This window comes from Plecotus auritus (genome assembly GCF_963455305.1).
Source record: "Plecotus auritus genome assembly, chromosome: 6".
Classification (NCBI taxonomy): domain Eukaryota; kingdom Metazoa; phylum Chordata; class Mammalia; order Chiroptera; family Vespertilionidae; genus Plecotus; species Plecotus auritus.
This window is the reverse complement of record NC_137773.1, coordinates 45,328,204-45,343,055: the sequence shown is the minus strand read 5'-3', so window position 1 is coordinate 45,343,055 and position 14,852 is coordinate 45,328,204.

Below are 14,852 nucleotides of genomic sequence, written 5' to 3'. Positions count from 1 at the left end.
AACTTTATACACCACAGAAGAGATGGAGCAGACATGGAATATCTTTTAAACGTTTCCCTATTGGATTTTCACTTCCTTGTGAATTATCATACTGTAGGGCAGTAGTCACAGGAAACCCTCACTAGCGGTTCCTCTGCCAGGCATTCTTACAAGGACTCGAGATACACTAACCATTTAGTCCTCACACACTCAAGGAGGTTGCACTGATGTTTCACACATCCTTTGTTGCCTGAGAGACGCATGCCTGATCCTACAGGTATCAGCATGAAAGGGTTGTCAGGTCGAGAACCGAAGTTTTGTTCAACAACCAGGGTCAAGTTATCCACCCTTAGAGTTAGGGCCAAAGGACTGCAGAGCAATAAAACATGGCTGTGGAGGGACAGAGAATACTCAGAAAATTAGGATAAGGTGACAGGCACTCTGAACTGTTCCACCCTTAGAATTCTGTATTTAGAAAACCCATTAGAACTCAAAATTCTAGGGATCAACAATACTTGGCTGGTAGTCATGGGTCTAAAATATAGCTGAATGTATTTTGAAGCTGCTGATGTCTCCCTACGGCTTCCATAATACAGTGGGAAACCTCTGGATGGGGAATTCTGCTAAACCTTTAGAGACTAGCACTTTTTTCTTATTGACTGTGGCAGCCATTATCCTGACCGCCCCCCATGGGCTTTCCCCATGCACACCCCTCTCCAATGCTATTACTATAAAGTGTCTGTGACATGCAGCTTATCTGAGAGAATTCCAAGCTCAAGACAAAAGCATTGTAGGATGGAATGCTCTGATTTTCCTTTTCTAGAAATTATATGGAAGGTTCCCAAATATGCCTTGGTGGTTTTATTCTAAATCCTTACACCTTGCAAGAGGGCAACAGTTAACCAGTTTTACCAACCAATGTTCTCACCAGACAACTCAATTAATGGTAGAGTTCATGTCCTCAGGAGGGCTGGAATCTACTGACTTCAGTGGTGTCTAGAGTTTCAGAAGAAGACTAAAAACTGTGGTGAAAGGCTCAACCATACATGAAGTACTACAGAACAAGACGGGACACTTGCTATTGTCTCAGAATTTTGGTGAAAATCCCAAAGCTGGAAACAGTAAGTACTAAGTATTCATATAATATCCAAAAATAAGACTTAATAAAACACAGAGAAAAACAATCCAGCCATTAGCACTCCATCCAGACTATATATAAGACTAAAAATTTTAAAATAGATTTTTAGAAGAAACCATGTCAGAATAGGGAGGTCTTGGGCACCATTTCTCCATCCATATGAGCAGGCAAGCCTTCAGGGATGAGAGATGGTCAGCTTATTCCCTATCTGGATCTTACAACGCTTCCCAAACTCAAAGGTCCAACTTCTGCTACTCCAGTGTGCAGATGTGATATACTGTGAGACCCTGCTACTGTATATCCTGCATGAAACAAAATTCCAAATCAAATCAAATCAAATAAGGGAAAGCACCTAGGATGAAAAAAACAAAGCCAAATGAAACCAAACCAAAGCAGCACGTGGGTGTGCATTCGTGAAGGACAAAATTTTTCTGAAAGCAGGTGCTGACAATAGTTCAGTAATTGATCATGGGCTGGAGAGTAGGTTTGAGAACAGACTTAAGCAGGGTGCAAGGAGACCCCAGCTGTAGCATAATGCTAAAGGTCACAGTAAGTCAGCCCCAGAGTCAAGGGCTCTGAAAGAACCTTCCCTCTCCCGCCCCCCACCGCTCCCAAGATCATAACAACACTGATGGGTAAGAGACATTTCTGCCTGGTCCCTAATCCCTCCTCCCTCGCTCCATACAGAGAAGGAAGAGAGAACCAGGGGCAATCAATAAGGAGAGGCAAAGGAGAACAGTGGAAGCAAAGACACACTCCCCTTCCCTCCTGGCGATACTGAACCGGTGGGTTAGGCCTGATAAGGAGCAGGGAGAAGATTTAACTTGAATGGATCTCAATACTACACCTGCAAGTGGCTGGAAAGCTCCGTGTGGAGAAGGGAGAGCAAAGAGCATGTTTGCAGGCAATGACAGCAGAAGGATAAACTCCAGGGAGTTCCATGCAGTCAATAAAACAGGTTACACTCACCCAGACAGCAGGTGGCCTGACCCTGCTTCGTAGTTGTCTCAAATGATTCTGCACACACTCAATTCATGGATAAGCACTGAAAATTAGCTTGGAACAAGTAACCAAAGGAAATCTGGCCACCAAACAAATTAAAAGTAAATCTCATGGTTCATGTAGATACCAGAGCTCAAATCATACCCACAGAAAACATCCTTTAAAAGATGTCTACTCTAACCAAACGGTGCTCCCCTTGGATCTTTGTCATAACAAAAGTGGCTCTGCTATATTGCCTCTATTTCTAGGGGATTTCTGAGAAAATAATGCATATTTGAACCTCAATCATTTGGACACACTGGGAGAAAGGGTGAAAGTAAATGAGGGTTCAATGGACGCAGACACCAGGGGGGTGAAGGCATCAACGTGAGTGGGGTGTAGGGGGGGTAATGGGGGGATAAAGAAACATATGTAATACCTTAATCAATAAAGAAATAAAAATAAATAAATAAATAAATAAACAAACAACCAAAAAAGAAAGTAAATGAGGGTTCAATAGAACAATGAAATGTGAAAGCTAGTCAGAGAATTAGGGGAGCGAATAATTTATTTTGTTACTTTTGTATGATTACAATATCAAAAAAATTCCAGCACATATTTAAAGAAAGGATAAAAATGAAGATTAATGTGAATGAAAAACCACCACAAATCAGTGGGCCTCAGAATGTTGCATAGTAAAGCATCATAAGCACCACATTTTTCTTTTCTTTGTAGAATAAGAATTAGATGCAGAACCTAGAAGATGAAGCCACTGTAATGAAATCCTTCATTTTCTGAACTGATTTTAGACAAAAATTCCTCTTACAAGTATTTATCATTTGGAAAACAAATGCTTGCTTTGAAGTTATTACTTTGTAAGTTATTACTCTGAATTATGTGTCCGCATGTATGTTATCACAAACTTTAAATGTTTTAAATAATGAAGCTGAAGGGTTCTTGCATTTCCTCAGCCATTTCAGAAGTGAGGCAGGTGGGGACCGGCTAAAGGAAAGGAGTCCTCTTTACCCTGAAACCTTCATGAGAAACAGAAAAACTCTTGGTGGATTCTGCACTTTTGATAAAGGAGTGAGTAAAACAGCAATTACATCAGACTTCCACGGATACCTGACATTTACAGAGCACCTGGCAGGGTTCAAAGGGTCTCACCAAAGGGGCTGCAGTTACAGACTGGAATCCACCAAGGGAAGCCTAGCTCCTAGTCCATTACAGGCTATCTTGGGGCCTCCAGCAAGCCAGTCAGTCAATCTCTCTGAGCATCAATCTCCTCATGAGTAAAACAAGGGCATTTCATAACCCATCTCAATAAGTCCCCTCTGAGCCTAAGATGTAGTGGTCTTTTACTCTTATCCGCCAATTGATACGGTGCAGCCATTCTGGCGAAGCTTGGCAAGCTGTAGAAAATGTGCATGGACTTGGGAGGGTGGTGAAACTGACATATGAGTACTTCAGACAAAGCAAAAAGGGCAACCCCTTTTCTGAATGCTCTTTATGATAATTTACTTCCAAAAAAAAAAGAGTATTTTCACGGCTGGTATGAGTCCAAATCTGACACAGTTGCATGCAGTGCATCTGGCTATTTTAAAGTGCTCAGAAGTTTAGTGACAAGGGCTCTTCCATTTCCTCTTTTATAAAAATATGAGACTTTGGGGGTGAGGAGAAGATATGGGGAAAGGAAGCCTGAGTAATCCTTTCAAGGGCTTCTTCTTACTTTGGCACATGAATAGTTCTCAGGAGGAAAGAAGGGATTTTTTTTTCAACCATATAGTTTTCCAGGGACAGGAAATTCATAGCAAAACATTTCCCTTTGTTTTGAGGTAGTCACAACACCACAAAACCCAAGGGCCCACACTGAGAAAGTCATCTATAGATCTCTCTCTGTCTGTTAGCCAGCATTCCTCGCCATATTGCTTATTTAAAACATGCACATACACCTCAATTCACACACATATGAAATTTAAATGCAGATATCTTTTTGCATAACTATCATATCCATGCTCTATATAACAAAATCAGTCAAAATATGCAATTTAAAAATCTGACCTTGTTCAAATTACCCCAATAATGTAGTACAATGATTTTCAATCAGGCTTCTGTGGCACTTTTGTTTGTAAGTGGGCTGACAAATTTTGAACAATGTGTAACACTTGTTTTGGCTACATCTGGGAATGGAGGGTGGTATGATGCTGTCCATCAGAGCTCAACAGGCCAAAGTGACATGATGCAGAACAACTGGACAATGTGCTAGGAGTGGGGCACAAGGTGGTGGTAACAGCAAATTAGAACAAAGCCATATTTACTGGAATAAGAGAGAACTCTGCCTTTAGAGGCCTGAGGAGAAAAAGTCAGATCAACATACTATTCTTTCAACAGAAACAAAATGATAAAACACAAGCTGTGTGAGCTGTTATAGCATAGAAGTGATCATTTTATAATGATTGTAGACATGCTAATTTTAAGGTTCTTCAAGTGTTCTGACAAAATCCTAACACTTGCAAGTATGCTGCAAACACAACTGTGAGAACCATTATTATAAGGAAACGCTAGAGGCCCAGTGCATGAAATTCATGCACCGGGGTGGTGGGGGGCGTTCCCTCAGCCCAGCCTGCCCCCTCTCACAGTCCAGGAGACTGACGGCGGGAGCGGGCCTAAGCCACAGTCTGGCCTCCCTCTGCGGTAGGTGACCGGGCTGATCAGGAGAAGGCGCCACCCCCACCACCCTGCTGCTGCTGCCACTTCTGGCCACCGCAGCTGCCAAGGTGTTTTCATCAACACGGACTCCAGTCCCTTCACCATGAAAAAATGACAACTTTCTTTAGGCATTTTCAAGATGTGTCTTTCATAGGATATGACATTTCTTTCTTTTTTTATCCTCACCTGATGATATATTTCCATTGATTTTTAGAGAGCATGGAAGAGAGAGGGAGAGACAGAGAGAAACATCAATGTGAGAGGGACACTTCGATTGATTGCCTCCTGCATGAGCCCTGACCTGGGCCCCAGCCAGGGAGGAGCCTGCAACCTAGGTACATGATCAGAATCAAACCTGGACCTTGCAGTCCACAGGCTGAGGCTCTATCCACTGAGCAACACCAGCTAGAGCAGGATATGACATTTCTTAGCTCCTCCAGCAGTGGACCTTCATTTTTTCCTCCAGGAGTGAGATGAAAAAACCCTAGATCACCTTCTTGGATTCTTATTAGGCAAGTTACCAAGAACACTGCAAGTGGCGGCGTACAGGGAGCTTAGCCAATGAGCAGTCAGAAAAGGTGTTTCCTCTGCAGCTCACATGCAGAGGCCCCCCTGGTGTGTGTCCGCTGGGGTGGGGGCGTGCTCTGAGCCATGCCGCAGACACTCAGAGCATGCTCCCAGCCCTGGTGTTGTGTCTCCACTCCAGCCCACCCCCAGCCCCAGCCTCCCTGCAGCCACTGGGGCTGGGGGCAGCACGCAGTCCCCTCCCACCCATCTGCACACGCAGCTCCTCCTGAGCAGGTCGTGATGCAGCCTCCTCCTGAGCTGGTCATGACGCCTTAAGGCGTCCTGGCAAATTTGCATATTACCTCTTTATATATATAGATTTTGGGTTTGGTCCTGACTTTTCCACAGTGCCCTACATCCACACCCTCTCCTGGGGCTGCTGGGCCAGTCCCACTGCATTTTTATCTTGCCAGGCCCATGGAATAAGGCCCTCAGGGGAGAGGTTGGATATCCACTGAAGGAGTGGACATTCCAATCATCTATCATCCCAGGAAAAAGGGTCCCTAGATGGAAAAAGAGATCCTGAGCTAGGTGGGAAGGTGCAGTCATCTCTCTCTGGGACTTGGCCTGAGGCCAGCACCAGGTAGTAGAGATGGAAGATTTCCTCTAAAGGAGGTAGAAACAGAGCGGAATCTTGCAAAAACAGATCAGGTTTTTACATTATCTTTAGTATTAATTTCTCTGTTGTCATCCCAAAGTTTTTGGTGGCTAAAAACGCTGTTTAAAAGTTCCAGTTTGGCCCAGCCGGTGTGGCTCAGTAGTTGAGTGTCAACCTATGAACCAGGTCATGGTTCGATTCCCATGCCTGGGTTGTGGGCTCATCCCCAGTAGGGGGTGTGCAGGAGGCAGCCGATCAATGATTCTCTCTCATCGCTGATGTTTCTATCACTCTCTCCCTCTCCCTTCCTCTCTGATATCAATAAATATATATATATATATATATATATATATATATATATATATATATATTTTTAAAAGTTCCAGTTTGGTCACAGTTGTACTGTGTGTTTTGGAGAATTAAGAGACTGTTGGATCTGCCCTGGGCCTAAGCATCATTAAAGGAAGAGTGTCCACAGGGATGTGGTGGTAACAGCATAATAAGAAATTCCCAAGGGGAACAGGAGTCCTGAGAACAAGTGTTGACCATAACACTGGGCTGTCCCTCCCAAGGTGCAGATTCTTCCTTCACTGCTAAGCCTCCATGAATCAGGCTTTCATTTTACCCAGGGGACATACGGATTCCTTTATACACATATAAGTGGGGTGGGAGGTCTGGTAAGTTTGCCATTACAGGAAAGTCAGGATCAAACCTAAGATGTTATCACAAATCCTCAGCATGAGATACTGACAGAGGTGAAATCGCTGCAGGAATATCAACCCATTCATACTGCACTTGGGTAATTATTTATAGATCTTGAATGCAGTATACTGGAAGTGACATTTATTTATTTACTAGAGGCCTGGTGCACAAAATTTGTGCACTGGGGGGGTGGTTCCCCAGCCTGGCCTGTGCCCTCTCACAGTGTGGGAGCTCCGTAATCAATCGCCCCAAAAAGGTAGGCCCCACCCACCCATCCAGGGCTCCTTGATGGATTGCCCCAAAGAGGTAGGCCAGAGCTGGGGGTCCCGCCTCCACAGAGGGCGCAGGGCCTGGCGCTCCACGCGGCTTCTGCGGGAACCCTGCCTCCACTGTATGTGCAGCCATCTTGTGATGGTGTGAGGGCATCACGGCATGACAGCGTGAGACCACCTAGGCTTTTATTAGTAAGACTGATTTATTGATTGATTGATTGATTGATTTATAGCTCTTAAAGTTAAAGAGGGTGTTGAATAGGGACAAATCCCAGGATTTCCTAATAAAAATGCAGTATTACATTTTTCAGCTTAAATTCTTTTATTGAGTGTCTGCAATGTCACTTGTGAAATAGCTGGCTGCAATTCTTAAAACGAAGCTGGAGTTCAAGCCTTGTAGGATTTTTGTTTATGGGGACAAAAGGGGAAGCCAGTGAAATCGAGAAATTAGATGAGAATCCAGAGTAAAAATTCACATTCTTACCAACCAACAAGGGTAACTCAAAAACCCACCACAACGCTTTGTCTATTAAGACCATCAGCACTTAGATCAGTGGTCAGCAAACTCATTAGTCAACAGAGCCAAATATCAACAGTACAACGATTGAAATTTCTTTTGAGAGCCAAATTTTTTAAACTTAAACTTCCTCTAACACAACTTCTTCAAAATAGACTCCCCAGGCCGTGGTATTTTGTGGAAAAGCCACGCTCAAGGGGCCAAAGAGCCGCATGTGGCTCGCAAGCCACGGTTTGCCAACCACTGACTTAGACATACAGGCCAGACCAGACCTCTAGTTTCCTAGAAAAATCACAGACTCACATATGGATCTATAAATTGTCTTTCCTTAACAAGCATAAAACAGCAATCTTCCCAACAGCAGAAAACAGTAGGTATCATGGTGTTTTAGTTCTAGTTGTCATTGTTAATGACTATAATGTTATATGACTAAGGATAATCTCCATGTAGGGAATAGGTTGATAATAAAAATCTACAAAATGAAGTTCTGCATATCAGCTCTGAAGTTATGACTAATATTTATTCTAAAACAAGAGACAGGACATTTTCCTCCTTACTCCACCCCCAAATTATACCCAGGATATAAAAATATATATAATTTGAAAGACCAAAAACTATGTTTCAATCATAAAGAAATAGCATAATGCAGCAATTTTCAACCTTTTTCATCTCATGATATACATAAACTACTAAAATTATGCAGTACAACAAAATATACTTTTTGCCTATCTGACAAAAAAATGGTATAATTTTGATTCGTGCACACTGGACAGCTATTGTTATGTTGGCTGTTGTCATTTCTTTTATTTGACAATCTAAGGAAAAAGGGATCAGTGCCACTGACTAGTCAGATATTGCATATTTTAAAAATTCTTTCAGTATACCAGTTGAAAATTGCCGACATAATGTATAAAATTATAACTAGTAATACTCAAAATGTCAAAAACAATGCTAATTCCATGAACACAATGCTGCTTTATGTCAACTCTATGACTTTATTGCTTGAATGTTCTGATTATTTTCCCTACTGATAATAATGGATTTGCACTGACCCATTTATATACTTTTTAGGGGCCTTTGATGAGCCACCACACACATCTTAAAGGTGGCTTCTAGGGAAGATCCATGGGACAAATGACCTTAGCCCTTGAGTCAGTGGCCATGACCCCATTAGCATGAAGCTCCATCAACCACCGAGCTCAGCAAGGTGCTCACCTGCACTGACTGATGGAGTAAGCAGGTCTGGAGCAAGCCAGCCACATCCTGTGCCTGTCAGCTCCCTCTGTCAGGCTGCCTCAGAGCACTTGGCATCAGTCTTCACTTGTGTTCATACATTATTTGTTAACACATGATATTATTTTTCTTTCTTCTTAAAGGGTAAATGGCATATCCATTGATAGGGTGGGTGAATGGGCTAGTAAACAGAAATTTAAGGACTAAAAATATCTTTTGTTGTTACAGCTGGAAGAAATCGAGTCCAACATCAATACTCTACAGATGAGAAAACTGCAGTGTAGAGGGGTTAAGTCCCTTGCCCAAGGTTGTGGAGTTATTAAGTGTTGGAGCGGGGACTAGAATTACATCCTCCTTTCCTGAACTGGTCTCCACAGTGAAGGCTTCTGGACTTCACACTGGTATGTAGAGGAAAGAGTTGCAAGGGTAGGAAGAAAAAAGCCTTGTTCTCCCAAATGGCTCAAAACCTCTTTTAAAAAGTGATTTGGGTTGGCACGAGTGGGAGCGCTGCCCTGGCAAGTCTCTTTGTCTGAGGTCCTCCACACAAACCACAAACTGTGGCCACAAGAGTTCAGCAGTGGCTACCTGGAGGGTCAGGGCAGGCACAGAGTTTCTCTGAGGCTTAGGCTGCTGGCGACTGCACTTGCAGCCAGGGCTGGGACTGACCTTGAGGGAGCCTCAAGTGCCAGCAGCAGCACCCGTCAGGGTCCTAGAGGCCCCCCACTTCATGCTGGGCAGTGGGTCTTAGGCAATGAGTAACCACCTGTAGTGATTTCAATATTTCACAACCAAGCAACTGTACCAGCACATACAACAGTCCTAACATCAGCCCATTTCAGATGAAATGCTCTTAATGAGATACTCAACTTATGTTTCCCAAGAAGCAAACTCAATATAATACGCTGTTGCAGGAAATGTTACCCAAACTGTGGGGTGTGGCCAAAGGACTCCAGGTCCAAGGTAAATCATGGTGTGTAGGCCCTGACTCCACCTCAACCTCTCTGTATGGGTCCCACTACCACCAGAATACTGTAAACAGACATACACACAGGAACCAAATATCACAAGCAGTTCTGAAGAAGACATGAGCCTAAGGATATATGTGCACAATGGTCCTTGGCTTGTATATAAACCCCCTTACATCCAAAAAAAGGCCTGGGCCCTGGGAACGGCTGTTTTTGTAGGTCATCTTTTCATGCAGTCAGGACCAAGCAATGATGTCAAAGGACATCTGGGGAAATATGTTATGGCTTGGATTTGCAAGAATAGTTCTTTTGGACTTGCCCAGGACTCACCCAACTACTGAGCCTTCTTTCGTTTAGCTTCTACATTTGCTACCATCCTAAGCCTCATGGACAGAACCCAAGAGGGAGATATTATAATGGTGGGGTTTTAAACAAGGCCATCTGATCTGAATGATAGACAGAGACACCTAGCCCCAGAGAGGTCCTGTTTTTCAGGGTGGTGTGATCAGTGTGACGCAAGACTCTGGTAAGCCATCGTTTTCAAGGAGGCCAGCAGGTCACAGAAGGCAATACCCAGCTTGCTTGGAGACAAGCTGCTTCCTAATCAAGTTTTCTTATACTCAGAACGATGGAAACATTTTCAAAGGTATTATTCTCGGCAGGTTTCCAGTAACTCAACATTTCCAGACTTATCCAAATGGCTTCTGAATTATTTGCTGTTTGTTGAGAGCAACTTTCAGGATGAGGTGATTAAAAGAAACCTATCAATTTTAGATTTTCTTTTTCCAGGAGTAAATAATGTTGACATACTGTTCAAATAAACGCACAATTTACTGCAATCTGTTTTTAGACAAACTCTCCACTTTAACCTCCAAATGGGGGAAACGAAGAGACTTTCCTCTTCTCATTTAATCAAGAACATATGTTCAAAGATAATACCGGAGGCTTATTCTAGGAAGCGTTCTGCTCTTCCTCTGACAGCGCCGCAGTGAGCTCATGAGGCAGCCTCGACACATAATGAAAGCAAACGCCACCATAAATCTCCTGCCCCGCGGAGGTCACTTCAGAAAAATCGCCCGCTGCTCAAATAAGCACCGGCTATGCTAAGGCACACGGAGGGGAAGAAACGCCAACTGTGACAAACATCAGCAGGAATGCTCAAAACCGGGGCCAACCCAGGCCACTGGGAGAGGAGGAGCAGGGGTGAAGCAGGTGTGTGTGTGTGTGTGTGCCTGTTTGCACACGGCCGCCCTGCCCCCACCCCCCCCTGCCGTGTCCCGGCTGAGAGAGAACCTGTAAGTTCACCAGGAGACTAGCTGCTTTCCCCCTTAGGAGGAGCACTTGGGAGGCACAGCTTTCATTAAACCTAAAAGTATACACAGCAGCAAGAGGCCAAAACTGTCCTCAAAAGTGAGGCTTTTAAAAACATCTGTTAGGGACTTTGTGATCCTAAGGCGGGGGAGGGAAGGGCGGGGAGGGGAATGCGGGGAGGGGGGGGGTACGCAGAGAGAGAGAGACAGAGACAGAGAGACAGAGAGAGACAGAGACAGAGAGAAAGAAAGAATTCAGAGTCCAGTGACTTTTCATTTCCAGACTATGAGTCATAAAAAAGAGCGCATAAATCCGGATCGCCAGAATGTGCTGACCCCAGTCTGGGTTTACTAACACCTGAAGTACATTTCATGGGAATGAGGTTTAAATATCAACGTGATCATGAAGCCTGAAAGGCTTTTCTCCCATCTCTGGATGCCAGGAGTCCCCTGGAACCTGGAATGGAGTTTTCTGGCGGCAGGTTTACTGTAGCAGAAGAAATTATGGAAATTTCCCCGCCAGGCATGAGGATGTGATCACTATAGGCACCGGTGGGTCCAAGCAGGTTACCCACCAATATCCCTTTAAACACCAAATTATGGACTATTAGGCCACTGCTTCAAGGCTTCCACAAATGTGAAACCTTGACAAATTCCCAAATAAGAGCCATAAAACCAATCATTTTTTAAACCTGCATGAGTGACACCAGAAAAATTACAGCCATGTGTCAGGTCACTGTGAAATAAAGCTGCCATAAAGAAGCTTATGATGCTGTCACGGAAAAGGCAATTAGAAAGTTACTTTTTCTCATGTCTAGGAGTGGTTCTTGTTCTCCCTCCAGCCCCCTGCCTTCCACCTCCCTGCTGCAAATGGATCAGCTTATAATAAGTAGTAGTTATATATCATAAGGCAGCAATTCCTTTTAGTTGATCCACTATATATATATATATATATATATATATATATATATATATATATATTCAAAAAAAGCATCCAGATTTAGAACTTGACAGGAACCAGTATCGCCTGCCCTCGAGAGCCAGCGGAAAGTGTGTGTGTGTGTCATTCAGCCAGCATGGAGTCTGGGTGTTTTAAAAGCTTTAATTTAAACAGGATAAAAAACCTGGGTGTTAAGCAATTTGGCTGTGGATATTTAATGCATCAGCCATGCTACAGAATTGGAGCCCCTATTTAAAATGAGAAATTGAAAACGTACACGCTCTGTGGGCAAGGTGTAAGTAAATGTGGGATGGTAAACAGAAATTGGCTGAGACCCTGCAGAAACACTATTAGAAGGACTAATGACATGTTCAGAAATGGCCTTAAATAAACGCTGTGCTGTCACTTGCAGGTGTGTAAAACAGGCCTGGCTTTTAATTAGCCGGAACCGTGGCTTCCAGCACTGAGATAAAGGCACCAGGAGGAAGCACTGACCCAGAGAGGTTGGGGTTTGCGCCAAGCAAGGCACATAGCTCCTCGATGGCAACACCAAGATGGGAACCCAGGCTCTAATCTCCACTCTAACACACTTGTGGTTGGCAGAAGAAGGCACCCCAACCATGTTTACATCCTCATCCCCTAGTCATATGGCACCCTACATGGCTAAAGGGACTTACAGACTTGGTTAAGAATTTTGAGATGGGAAGATTATCCTGGATTATCCAGGTGGCCCACTAGAATCACAAGGGTCCTTATCAGTGAAAGAGAAAACCGGAGAGTGAGGGTCAGAGTCAGAGACTGGGAGATGCTATCAGCTGGCTTTAGAGATGCAGGCGGCCTCTGAAAGCTGGAACAGGCAAGAAAAGAGGTTCTTCCCTAGAGCCTCCAGAAGGAATGCAAACCTGCTGACACCTTGATATTAACTCAGTGAGACCCTTTCAGACTTCTGATCTCCAGAATTATAAGAGGATACATTTGTCTTATTTTAAGCCACTAAGTTTGTGGCAATTTGTTATAGCAACATTGCATTTCCCCTTCATTTGGATCTAGTCCAAATAATGTCATTATCTCAGTGGTGGTCACACCCCCTTGTTTGGTCTTTACTAGTAGTACCTTCTACTCTCCCTCTCTGGCCCCTCATGGGCTCCCTTCTCTGCATCCCCTTTCCCATATAAACTATTACTAAAGGGAAATCTGTTTTCTAATTGTCAACTGATCCACGGTGAAAAATTCGCTGGTAGGAACTTAAATATATTTTGGTTCGCCAACTATTACCAATATATTAGAGTACTCTCTTTGGGTGTGTTTAATCCTCTCACCCCAGTTGCCCCAGTAAAGCCTTCTTGGCTCCAAAAAATTAATCTCTAAGGGTAGAATTTGGGGTTTCTGGTTTGGATGAACCTTTCCCAAAGTGTCCCAAAGTCATACTATGGACATGGGTTTTGCAGTCAGAGGCCTTGATTTGACTCCCTGATTCATTATTTATTAGTGATGTGACCTTGGGAAAAGTATTTATTAAGCCTTACTTTCTTTATCTCTAAAATGGAGACCATAACAATGATCTTGCTCCACAGTGAGAAATTAATGAAATTTTGTATTTAAAGTGTTCAGCATTGAGTGTGACCCTTACAGGCACTGGGTAAGTAGTGGTGGTGGGAGTAATAAAGGAACTTGGTACACTGGTACCTGTAGCCCCCAATTCCAAGGCAGTACAAGCCTATTTAAATCCTGTGAGACCAGAAGTTTCAGATTCTGAATATTGTAGAGACACTCACCTAATGGGTAACAGAAGCAAGTATTTACACACTGCCAACCATGTACCTTCTTCTTGGCACTGGTGATTATAAGAGACAAACAATTCAATATACAGCCCTGTCCAAAAGAAGCTCATGGTTTAGCAGGGAACAGCTACAAAAACATAATTACTGGCATTTATCCTTTCAGATTAAAGACTATATATAAAACAAAGGGTGGCAAGAAGACCCAGTAATATCTTCCTAAGGGAATCAAGAATGAGGTCACAGAGGAGATGGCTTTTGAGTTGGACCCTGAAGGATGAGCAGAAGTTTCCCAAGCGTAAGATAGGCAAAGGAATTTTCCAGACAGAGGAAAATGTGTACAGAAAATGAAGTAAAAGAATATCAACAGGGTCCTAGCTGGTTTGGCTCAGTGAGTAGAGCGTCGGCCTGTGAACCAAAGGGTCCAGGGTTCGATTCTGGTCAAGGGCACTGTACCTTGGTTGCAGTCTACTCCCTGGCACAAGGCGACCAATTAATGTGTTTCTCTCATTTCAATGTTTCTCTCTGTCTTTCCCTCTCTCTTCCACTCTCACCAAAAATCAATGGAAAAATATCCTCCGGTAGGATTAACAAACAAACAAACAGACAAAAAGAGTATCAACAGGAAGCATATAAACACACCTATGGCATTGACACCACTGGAACAAATGAAATCCAGTTCAACAAATTAAATCCATGACCACTTGCTCTGTATCATCAACAACCCAACTTTCTCCAGTTCTATTGTTTAGGTCACACTAAACAATTCATTCTTCCTTGACTAAAAATGATGCTTTGAAAACTCACTGATGGCCACAATGCAATCAATACTAATCAGGTAATATGCACTGGCCCTGAGATAACAGAGTATCCTGAATCCTAATGTATGAATTCATATGCAATCAATACAGCCTTATAGGAGTGGAGAATTTTTTTTCACATTCCAAAGCATCTTAGTAAGATTCTGTGAAAAATCAATAACTTATTAAATGCCAGTTACCTTGTTGAAACAAACTGTTAATCACTTTTGTTGCTATGATATTGGGACCCCAGACCTAACTATATATTTTGTAATGGTGTGTGTGCTCACAGGCATACTTATTCATTAGAGCAGGGATTTTCAACCTTTTTCATCTCATGGCACACATAAACTAATTATCAAA